Source organism: Cyanistes caeruleus, chromosome 1, assembly GCF_971803275.1.
Source record: "Cyanistes caeruleus chromosome 1, bCyaCae1.hap1.1, whole genome shotgun sequence".
NCBI lineage: Eukaryota > Metazoa > Chordata > Aves > Passeriformes > Paridae > Cyanistes > Cyanistes caeruleus.
Window position 1 is genome coordinate 122,579,430 of NC_141701.1, and position 12,012 is coordinate 122,591,441.

Here is a 12,012-nt window from a genome sequence, read left to right on the forward strand (position 1 = left end):
TGGGGAAGGAGAAGAAATTTGTGGAAGGTTACATGGAAATTGACTGACACCTGCTTTAATTTCAGAGGACACAGAAAATGTTTGCCTGTGAAAATCTTTTAAAATTTATTAAAAGTAGAGTAGTTTGTCTCACAAGGCTTACACCGAGGTGTACATCCTCTCGTGGCATCCAGATCCTTTAATTGTAATATTTTAAATTGTAGACATCAGCAAAGTTTAGACTTGTTTAGATAGTAGTCAAAGTTTTAGGCTAGTTTCCTGATTAGGTTATATTTTACAGACAACAGGCACACATTAAATACATACATTTTTTCCCAGCCACCTACATATTTATGCTGTGAGCATTTCTGATACTCTGAGTCACAGACAAGTGGATTAATGCAATGAGTAATGTGGATAATCAACACACTTATCTGGCTCCCCAAATGTCCACCTGGCCTCTGGAAGGGATTAAAGGAACACAATGAATTTGTCTTCAGGTTTTATGTGTTACAGCCCTGCAAACACATGTCCATCTCTCCAGCAATATGACAAAAGCAGTATTTGCACATCTGCAGGGCCAGTGATTTGTGTGAATATATTTGGAGCATTTCTTAGGTAACCTGAGCCCTGTCTGCCCAGCATGGAGCCTGCTAGTTCCAGGTGCCTGAGATTAGTTTATTAGTAGAGGCAAGCAATTAGGGCTTCTGCTGGAGCTAGCAGAGGGCCATCCATCGCCTTCCACAGAAACAAGCTCAGGCCCTCAGTAATTATTTTGAGGAATTTTAAAATCAGTATCTAAAGAGAAGATGAGCCTTTTAGGAGCATGGAAGGTAAATATTTGTTGTCCTCCTAGTATTACTGTAAGGTTTGTTTAGCAGGGCTTTGAATTAATTTGGGTTGGTGTGGATATTCCTTTCATGTAGATCTGTGATTTGTACATTTTGGAGCTTAACATTTTGTAAATTCTAAGGATTTTAACGAGAGCTATTTATTTATTTCTACTGGCTCTGAGAACTGATTAATCACGAGTAATCTGTTGGATTATTAGATGGTCTATGTTGGAGGATAAAGCATAGGTGAGTTGTCTATAACAGTCCTTTGAACTGTTATGTTTCGTGCAGAGAAAAAGATATGTGGGATTCATTCATAAAAGCTTGTTTTGCGTCTTAATAGTCTGGTTTTTAATTTAATGTTAATATTTAGTTTAGTCACAGTTAAATAAATCCAAATATTTGTATGTCTGTAGCATATAATCCCTCATGTTTATGGGTGTACTAACACTTCTGTTCAGGGTTATGCTTTGGCTTTTTTTCATTCTGCTAGAGAACTTTTTTTTTTCCTCTTAGGGATAGCAAATTTTGCATTTCTTACTAATAAGATTACTACTCTCATATATTTTTGGCCAGGTTTATATCCCTCTGTTGTTGTGCCTTTGATACATTCTGCTGAACTATGAAGTGTGTGCTCATGTCTATTAATTGGTAAAAGTTTTTCATGATTTTCCCATCCTGCCTTCCTCTCCCAAAAGTCCTTAAGCACTACTATCCTTACAAAGCTTTCCTCTCAAAGCAGTTTTGGTGGTCTGCATGCTAATTTCCACATTATTTTCAGAAAATTACCCAAAGGATGGGTAATTTCCTGAAGGGAAATGCTACATGTAAATGCTTCAGAAAGTTTTTTCCTAGGAAAGGATGAAAACAAGATCTGCTGCCTTTCAGACCTTCCTCTCCCTCCTTCTTTTGAAGGATATTTCTGGTGCCTGCTCTGCTGCCTCGTTTCACCCCATGGCTCCTGCTGGAGGCCTCACTCCTTAGCCCTGTCCAGACCCCTGTAGCAACCTGGGAACAGAGCAACTTCAGATCCTGCCACTTGTCTTCTCTCCCACCCTCCCAGGCTTTCTACCTTCCCAGTGCAGCTGGAGCTGAATGCATCCAAGGGGTGTCCAGGCCAGCCAGTGACTGCATCCAGCAAAAAGGCCTCAGCTTACAGCAAACAGAGCTCAGCCCTGCTTTAAGGTCCCTGGAAAGGCATACTTGGCCCAAACTAAGACAGCATCATCCAAAGTCTGACTGAGTCAGAAATTCTGGTCACCCAGAAACTTCTCCTTCAACCCAGATGTAGGTAGTTAACAGTCCTTCAGAAATATACAATATATTAATAAGTTGGACCTTGGTTTTGTTCTTCAGAAGTGACAAGAAAAAACCTATAGAAGGTAATGAATACAAAGGAGTTTTTTTTCCTTGGGACAAAGAACTGTGAGTAAGTGGAATTTTTAGCAATTTTCATCCAGGGTTGTTGTGAAGTACTATTTCACCTACTGTCCTCAAACAAAGCCATAACTAATTGCCCTCAGAAACCAAGAAAAGATGGGTCCTGAGGTCTTCCAAAATATATGTGTGAACAAATATGAAAGTGTAGGAAAGGTGTCTCTCTGTCAATATATACAACCTAAAATAGAAATTAATCGGAGATATCCTTGAAAATGAATATGTTGAGACATCTTTTTTACTGCTCTGTCACTTGGAGAAAACACATCACCAAGAAACCCTACCACTTTCTAATTTTGACAAAACCACATGTGGAGCCACCAACTTCCATGGTCATCACTTTCAAAAAACCCCAGTATCACCATCTGAAATATATTCAACCACAAAGTCAGAATCAGCATTTTTATGAAAAGTAAGTAAATTACAAGTATGGTCACAGACACATAGATTGAATAGGTAGAAATAGATTTAGAGCAAGCAAAAGCATAGACAGGAAGAAACAGGACAGTTAGCCTTGAGGCATCTGGATGTATTAGGTCCTCTACTATCAGGATGTTTATAGGATTTGGATTTCTCTTGCTGTAATCCAAGGAATACAATGTTGACTAGAAAATGGGTAAACAGAAATGAAACCTTATCAACTCAATCTTGGATGCAGATACAGAGCAGTGGGATGGAAGCTATAGCCCAAAAAACTGCCTGGAGTCCCAGGCAGAGATTTGCCTTGGGCAGCAAGCTGCTTCTCACAGCAAAATATCCCCATGCTCTGTGCCTTCCCCTGGCCTTCTGAAGGACTGTGGAATGGCTTATTCCAGCTTCTGCCAAGGTAGAGCTTAGTACTTAGACTGGTCCTACTGCAGTGACCAGTCCAGGGAGTGGTTATCACCCTCAACCAGTTTTGTTTTTCCCCTCTGTTCCTGGAGCTGCAAAGCTGCTGCTGTAGAGGCCCCTGTCCCTCTCCTTCCATCCTCCTCTTCTAGTGCAGAAGCACCACAGGGGTGACAAAACATGTTACAAAAACTACAACACTTTTGGGCCAAGGAATAGGGGAAGAGCAAAAACTCTTAATGGGATAAGAAGAGCATGCTCCTCTATCAAGGCACATAGGAGAAGATGCACTTTGGACAGGGGGTTGCATGGTTAAGTGTGCAAGTCCAGGCTGGAGTCACAGCCCTTGCCTCTGGCTGCAGGATGTAACAGCAGAGTCAGGACCCTGCCAGCAGACTTTTACCTCTGCTGTTGCACGAGGAGGTGGATGGGCTGCTGACCTGTGTTTTTGAAGGGGGAGAGGGTAAAAGTTACCTCTCTTGGACGGAAAGTTTCCAGAAGCCTGAGCATCTAAACATCACCTATGTTGGTCCCATAGAAGTGAGGAATCAAGGTGGTCACATGGTTTGAGAAGTTTTCAGCTATCTTTGTTAAGAAATAGGAACCAAGCAGTCATTTTGTTGAAGCCTGTTGATTGAGTAGAAAGGAATTATGGGAGTGACAGAAAAGGTGGCCCTAAAGTCAGAGCACTTTTGCTGGAGAGAAATTCCAGGAGTCCAGCTGAGCTGCTGGCTTTACTCCTGGTTCCTGCTCCTGTGAGAGCTGCTTTCTCTGCTCCCAACATTGGCAGGTACTTGACTTCTGTCACTCCTGCTAAAGTGCTGACTGCAGTGTGAACAGCACTCATCCAAAGAAAATGCTTTTGAGGAGAAATCTTCAAAAGCTTCATTACTAGCTGAATCTTTTCATCACTTTCTGACTCCCACAGATATTTAATTAAAATGTATAAATAATTGGGGGTACAATAAAGGGGAAAAATATTCCAGAAAAGTTTGATGCTTTCCAAAAAAAGAATATAGAGAAGGGTAGATATGAATGCAAACGGAAAACACAATTTTTCATGTGTCTTTCCCTAACTTTCAGTATTAACAAGTATTTTCTTCTTTTACTTTGATATGAAGAAAAAGTAGGCTCTATAATAACATTTAATGATTTCAACCACCTAATCCTAGTAGCTTTCTGAAATCAATAAGTTGACATGTTAGACAAAGCTAAATGATAACATCACCTGTCCCACAGGTTTCATTGATCTGAGAAATGTCACCCAACTCTCTTCAACAGTATTGGCAAATCAGTTTGATATTACTTTATGCAGATCATTTAAACCACTTCCATCTTTCTGCTCTTCAACAGAACTACTTTTCTTAGCAGACTTGTATGACTTATTTTTAAGTGAAGAATCATTACTTTGGCCTTCACACAGAAGAATAATAATCTCCAGGCTAAGCCCCCATTAGCAGTCCAGCTGCAGATCTGTGTTTTCTGCATATTTCAACAGATTCTGCTTTGGTTTTATAGACCGTTCTTCTGAGTTCAGGTTTTATTGTAGAAGTAATGGAAATTACTTGGTTCTGACATATAAAGAGAAAATCTTGGAAAACCCTGCTGTTCAATACAGAGTCCAGACAGACAAACACATTAGTGCCTAAGTATAAAATCATGAGGGTGTATAGATGACCCTCCTTGTATGGAGGTACAGTGATGTCAGAATGGAGAACACCAGAGGACCATATGGTCAGCAAATATAAGAACCATCACTGGGGTGTTTGACCAGCTCTGTTCTCTCTCTATTAAGCATTTGTGCAGGTCACTTTATCTAATGCATAAGGCCAGGGAATGAACAGATTTAGAGCAGCCCTGCTGAGGAGGGGTGCTGGTGGATGAGAGGCTGGACATGACCCTGCAAGGTGCACTCACAGCCCAGGAAGCCAGAGGTGTCCTGGGCTGCACCAAAAGCAGCATGAGCAGTGGGGCCAGGGAAGGGATTCTGCCCCTCTGCTCTGGACAGACCCCACCTGCAGGGCTGCAAAGGAAGGACAGTCCAGGAGTCCAGAGGAGGGATGCCAAGATGATCAGAGGGTTGAAACACCTCTCCTGTGAGGAAAGGCTGAGACAATCTGGATTGTTTAGCTTGGAAAAGAGATGGCTTCAGGGTGAGCTAATTGCAGCCTTCCAGTAACTGGAGAAAGCCGACAAGATGGAGAGAAACTATTCACAAGAGCATGTAAGGACAACAGGGAATGGCTTCAAACTGAAAAAAATCTAAGTATAGATTTGATATCAGAAAGAAATTCTTTACTGTGAGGGTGGTGAGCCACTGGAGTAAGTTGCACAAAAGTGCAGATGTGCCATCCCTGGATGTGTTCAAGGCCAGGTTGGATGGGGCCTTGACCAATTTTTTCTAGAGTAAGGAGTCCTCCATGGCAGGGGGTTTGGAACTAGATAACCTCTAAGTTCTGTGTCAACCCAAGCCATTCTGTGGGTCTATGACTTTTACCCCCTGAAGATTTCAGAGAGATATACTGCCAAATCTCACACCTTACTTCAATGTGGTTAAAATGTCCACAGACTTCCTTTCTCTAAAACATATGTAGTAAGAGATAGTTTCTTGAAAAATTGTGTATGTACACACACATATCTGCAAATATCACAAAATATTTTAAAAAAAAATTTCTCTCTTCAGTGCAGAGCTCTACTACACTTTTCAGATTCTGGAACACAAGGAAATAGTGATATGTAGGGAAATGGTGATAAAATTTGAGACTAGAAAATAAAGGATTTGAATATAGGAAGGATGCTGCAGATGGAAAAAAAACTGTCACAAAAATCCTTTCAGATATATTCTATATATTTAGAATTCTACGTAGTTGTAAAATGCTCTATACTATTGTAAAATAAATATATTTCTACAACAAATAAGTACAGTTTTGTGTTTGTTTGTGTGTTTTTTTAGTTTTATTTGGGATGAGATCAAATTATTTGTAATTTAAACAAAAATTGAACTGAACATCAGAAGATTTCTTACGAATATTTCCCACTTTGTTTTCTCAGCCTAGGTTTTGCTGCTTTTAACAAGTGGGAGAATTGCCAGAATGGGCAGATTTAAAATGGAGGGAAAAACCTTTATGTTTGCTGATTTAGGAACAACTAGAGAGTTAAAAAGAAACAAGGAAAATGTTATGTGTTTGCATAGCACAAATTGTATAATGCACACTGCAAAGTAAATTATACAATTTCTTATTCCTTAAGTAAATCTCCAAACTTGAAATGCAAAGTAACTTTCAGTAGATACCATATTCTTTGTTATTTTTCATGGGAAGGATAAATTAAATTATCTGAACTTGCCTCATTGCAATGTACCTCAGGTGGGGCTAGATTGCTGTTACAAAGAGGGATGTGGAACACTGGGTGGGACTAAAAGGAAGAAGAGAGAGGGAACAGTATTACAAAATCCTAACATCTGAATAGCATAAGGCCCAACCTCTTCCCTTCTCACCCTCTCTCTTTTTTTATGATAATGCCTTCCACTTTATTTATGGTTTTAAAATTTGGAAGCATTTTTGTTTGTATGTTCAACTATAAATTCTTGCCTTTGTGCCTTTTTGAAAAACTGCATCTTTCATGTGCTCACATTAATCCTCAAATAGCAAAAGATATTTCAAGAATTGCAAGAAATGGAAGCAGAAAGAATAAGTAAAGAGAATACTAGCTGGGGAGAGGTGGGGCAATAAGAACATTTGTTCCATTCTGGAAGGAGGCTCATTGATTTGCTCACACTACATAGGGATCTCAACACTGTTTAGCCAGTATTTTTCTTCATCTCAAAGAGAGATCTCTCCAAAGTATCCAGGACTAACTTACAAGAAAAGAAGTCAGAATGCTTAAAAGACCAAAGAACACAAAATTACAGGCCAAACAATAGTCTGTATTCCTCATCTGTGCTCTGTTACTCCTTACTATGATCAATGTCCTTCCTGAAATAAAACACAACAGTTTTAGGTATATTAATTAAAATTTTTAAAGTTGCCTGTATATGGAACAAAAATAGCTTTCTACTTTAGACAATGGCTATTTTTATTTTTTTCAGAGAATAGCTGTTTACTACTTAGAATTACTATGTCTTTGTTTTAAAGGCCAGCTGAGATAATGATGAACTCATATATTGGGGAAGGCAGCCCTGAGGATCAACTCCATTGCTGGTGAAGTCCCTTAAAGCACCTCCCTAATTGTGGTCTGATGGCAGCCTGGGAGGACATCCACATGCTGGAGATTGTCTCCCTCCTTTGTGGGAAACAAACTTCTTGCAGACACACAACACACAGGAAAAAATACATACTGGAAAATATTGCACCAAATAAATAGCTACAATTTTAACTTTGTCTAGTGAAACCTGGGAGGACAGAGTGGGGGAATCCTGAGAACCAGTAAAAGTAAAATGTTAATTCTAATTGTTCTATTTACTTGGCCTTGTGTTGTGACAAGTTTGTTATTATGCAGATTTCCTACCTGCCACCTTCTATGGGAAGATTTTGCCAAGTGAAGTTATGCAGACAATTCCCCTTGCTTCTTACCTCTTTATTTGTAATTATGTTGTCCCTGTGTTCACTCAAGATAACATTATAGCTGTCCCCAAATGCTCTAGATTTGGAGCCTGTGACAAACAAAATCTTTCAGTGCCTGGAATACTTTTTTTTTCCCTCTGTTGCAAAAGTGCAGCTACTAACATACTGAAAACAAAGCTGTGCTTGTTTATTTTCTGACAGTGGATTAGTAGGTGTTACATATTTCCAATGGTATAATTTCATAAATGTCCTTTTTTTCTTCAGACAGATATATAATATAATATAATATAATATAATATAATATAATATAATATAATATAATATAATATAATATAATATAATATAATATAATATAATATAATATCCTTATTTTTTTTGTAGTTTTTGCTAGTAATATCAACATTCCTGCTCTGTAATAAATTTTATATATATGATGCATACATATCCCTTGCATTATACTGTCCTATTAAGGGTTATAATGAAAATAATCTGTCATTCATATGCTACATAGAAAGTATTTTTGTGTGGAGAAGCTAAGGTGTAGACATTACAGATCCAAAGTGCACAAGGATTGGAAATCCTGATTTTTAAGTCCTTTCTTTAACCACTGGATCAGTAGTAATTGCATTGTATCAATAATATTCTCTATTTCTGGCCTCACATCTGGTTTAATTGTGAAATAATGCAGCACTGTGGCTTTCTGTGTTTCCTATTACAACTGATAGCAGGAGGTATGGTCAGAAGTCAGAAGCTGTTTTGGTTTGATGGTGCTGGATTTGACAAAGGGTAGGAGAAAGAGGTCGGAGCAATTGGCACTGTAAAATATCACAGCTTTTAGGGACTGCTCAGACAAACTAAAGCATCCAAATCTTTAAGCTAGGTGCAAAAGGGCTCTGAGCAGACAGGGTGAGGAGAGGGAGGCTGTTAATCTCTGTCACCCACAACAAGGCATTGTGGCAAAGCAGTGAAAGAGCCCATGAAACTTCCCAGCTTTTGCATCTTTGGGGTCATTGTGGTCCTTAATCGTGTTGGGAACATCCAGTACATTGTCTTTCCAACCTCTGGCAGCATTAAAGCTACTCAGGTAGGTTTCCCAGGAGGAAAGGCAGTCACATAAGCCGGGTGTACGCGTCATGCTGAGCGTGCACACCGTGCCACAGCCCACCTCTGGGGCCACCGCGAGACCCAAGAGATGTGCTGACAGCGCTCCCAGCAAAGCAGTGCCAAAGCACCCCAAATAGCTGGCACCCCACATCCATGCCATTGCATTCAGAATGGCTCAGAAGCCCTGCTGGCCTTAGAGGACCTTCAGAAAACGAATGGACGCTGTGAAATGTATCGCAGAGCCTTGGCAGAGCTGCAAAGGCAGGGGTCAAGGCACTGGGTGCTGCCAGCCCAGCAGTTCCTGCTGGAACTCTACAAGACAAGATGTGTTTGAAGGTCTCTTCTCAGGAATCACAGGGGTTAAACCCAACCTGATTGCACTATCAACAGATATGCTAAAAGAAACAGATTTAGCCCTGAGCCCAACCAGAGAACCTAATGCTGTCCTGAGGCCCAGCCACAGGCAGAGAGCTTCTCTGCTACTCTTGGTACAAAAATGTAATTGGGACAATTCAACAATGGCAACATTCAAAAGGGGAAAAATATGTGAGATTGGGACTGAGCTTTTGATTTTTATTGATAGTTTTAGAAATATCCCTGGTTTTCATCATAAAAGTTCAGATTCACATATCTAAGTGGCTCTTTGGACATTGAAATGTGCTATACATATGGATATAATTTAATTCATAAGAATCTGATGGCTGCTACCTGGCCTTCTTTGCTTATTTTTAGTCAGTCTACAGAGAACTTAAAAGACTTTTACTGTACAGTTGGAAATAAGAGACAGGCTGTTTTTCAGTTTTTCTCATGTGCATTTTGAGGCATCAATCTAAGCTACGACCAGGTTATTTTCTTAGGGTTGTTTTGTTTTTTTTCTCAAACATAGATTTAAGCCCTGATGATTATTTCTTTCATACAGCAATATTCTCCAATGTTATAATACAACATACCCTATGTGTTATACCCTTAAGAAGTTCCTGGGCTTTATTCTTTCTGGGAGAAGGAATCATGAAGTTGCAAGGGTTCCAGCAAATCTTACATAGAATTGTTAATTAGCTGGAGAATTCTCATTTTAGGTACATCCAAGAGTTGCTCTGGATACAAAACCCCAGAAAATGCTTTGAAAATTTGGGTTCAATGTAACTACAGGTAGAAACAACTGCTAGCTTGTTTAATCTCCAGCCTTTTGTGTGTGTGACAGTAAATGGTCACTGAGCACCCCTTCAGAGCTGGTTGTATTTCTGGGCTAATATTAGTAATACCTGGAGATCCAACATACTTCAGTACAAAAAGTTTTATTTAAAGTGTTATGTACCCAAGCTGATATGGTCAAAACTCTTTCGAAAACAAAGTTTTGTTATTTGTGCAATGATTGCTAACAGCAAAATTAAGCTTGTTACAATGTGAGTTATACATTCCAACCTTGTGCAGTAGGAAGGAAAACACAGTGCTAATTTATGAGTAGCTGCCATCTGAAGGCATTGAGATTTTAGGCCCCATTGAATCTAAACCAAAAAGGACCAAGGGAATACCTGAGGCAAACATTACATATCATTATATTTTAGTTTCTTTCACTTATTAAACTGTTGTGATTTCAACCCAGGAGTCTTACCTTTTTTTCCTGATTCTCCCCTCCCTCCCCCCATCCCACTGGGAAGGGCTGAGCAAGGGATGTGTGGTAGTTGCCAGCTGAGATTAAAGCATGGCAACATCACAGGCATCTCTTGGTGCCTGCACAGCCCTGGCCAGGAGAGGGGATACAGCCGGTCAGTGCTGCTGTAGGCAGCGCATTCCCATGCAGGGAGCTTGGGGTGACCATGGCACATTGTGCCTAAACCAGAGGTGTGACTTGTCTCACCTAGTGTTTGTATTTTAATGAGAAAGAAGGGAGTGAAAAGCCCTGAGCAGGGGTCCATGGCTGGCTCCTTTCAGCTGTGAAATGTCTGTGTCCCTGGGGGCTCTCTTCTCCCCGGGGGCACAGGGGGTGTGAGAGCCTCTCCTTTTCATTTAAGAAGGGTTACAGGGCCATGCTGCCGAAAGAGCTGCACTAGGGGCTGAAAGTCCCGAGAGAGTTTTGGGTCAAGTTAGGTTGCTTTGGGAGGATTTGGATCTCTGAAGATGTTTTGTTTTCATTCTTTGAATTAAAATTTAATTTAAGTAATTGAAATACATAATCCGTCTCTGAGGAATGCTGTCCTAATCTTGTCTCTTAGAAGAAAAAGCAGGATTTTCAAATTTTATCTGTTGCTGATCAGCTGTATGAGCTTACACCAGTCTTCTAATGTCTCTTTGTGTCGCCTTATCTCATCCTGGCTTTATCTCTCCTAACTGTAGAGATTTCAAGCAGTTTGTCCTTTGCCATGTGACAGTTCAGTGCTCAATGCTGAGGATGCTTGACTGCAATTGTGGAGTTAAGGCACGTAATACTTATTGAAAATATACCTCAAAATTCTTCTTCCTTACACCTCTGCTTGCCTGCTCCCCCCCCGTAAAAAAAAAAAAAAAAAAAAAAAAAAAAAAAGGAAAATACTGTGAGTTCCATTTAGTTGATTTCAGCATAGTACATACAGGTCCAAATACATTTCATATTAAAAAAGAAAGAAAGAAAAAAAAAGAGGTAAATATAAGGAACCAGAGAAAGAGAAAATGTGAGAGAAGAGAAGAGAAACTAGATGGGAGAGGTGTAGAGAGAAAAAGAATCCATCTTCAAAAAGACAAATCATAGCTCAGACTCTGGATCCAGGCAGCAATCTTCTCATCACCTGGAAGCAGTCAGAGCACCATGACTGTGGGTTTTGGATATTCACACAGTATGATGTTCAGTTGAGAAAACCCTGATGCCCTGTGTTGCTACGCAGCAGTTACTTCTATAAAAGCTTTTAAATTTAGATTACCTTTGTTGTGATATGAAGGCTTTTGAAATCTGTGGTTATTTTGGAAGGGTTTTGTTTATTGCTCTAGTCCGCTATAGAACGGTATCTACCCTATTTATTCAATTCCTCCCAAAACACCACAGAGATGAATTGCTGTAATGCGTGGTTGTGGTAGCCCAATGGTCAGGCAAAATCAGCTGAGAAAGCAGGGCTGGTTGTGCACCAGCTGCAGGGCTCGCCCGTCACCAGCCACAATCACTAACCTTTTTGGGAAAAGTCACTTCCATCAGTCAGGCCACTACAGGGCACTGGCCGCAAGGCAGCAAAACACTGCTTGGAATAATTCTTTGCAGATGCCAGGAACCGGAAGTTTCAGGGAGAAAAATGAAAGCCATT

The 12,012-nt window shown here is 40.1% G+C and overlaps 1 protein-coding gene and 1 long non-coding RNA gene across 27 annotated transcripts in view; one reads left to right on the forward strand and one right to left on the reverse strand.

The window, feature by feature from the left end:
- Positions 1-12,012, reverse strand: part of HDAC9 (histone deacetylase 9) — a 452,700-nt gene that overhangs the window by 146,872 nt on the left and 293,816 nt on the right. The window lies entirely within an intron of this gene.
- LOC147655874 (uncharacterized) lies at positions 605-5,996 on the forward strand. Its single transcript, XR_015277559.1, has 3 exons — positions 605-812; positions 1,389-1,463; positions 1,876-5,996. It is a non-coding gene; the product is annotated as an uncharacterized LOC147655874 (long non-coding RNA).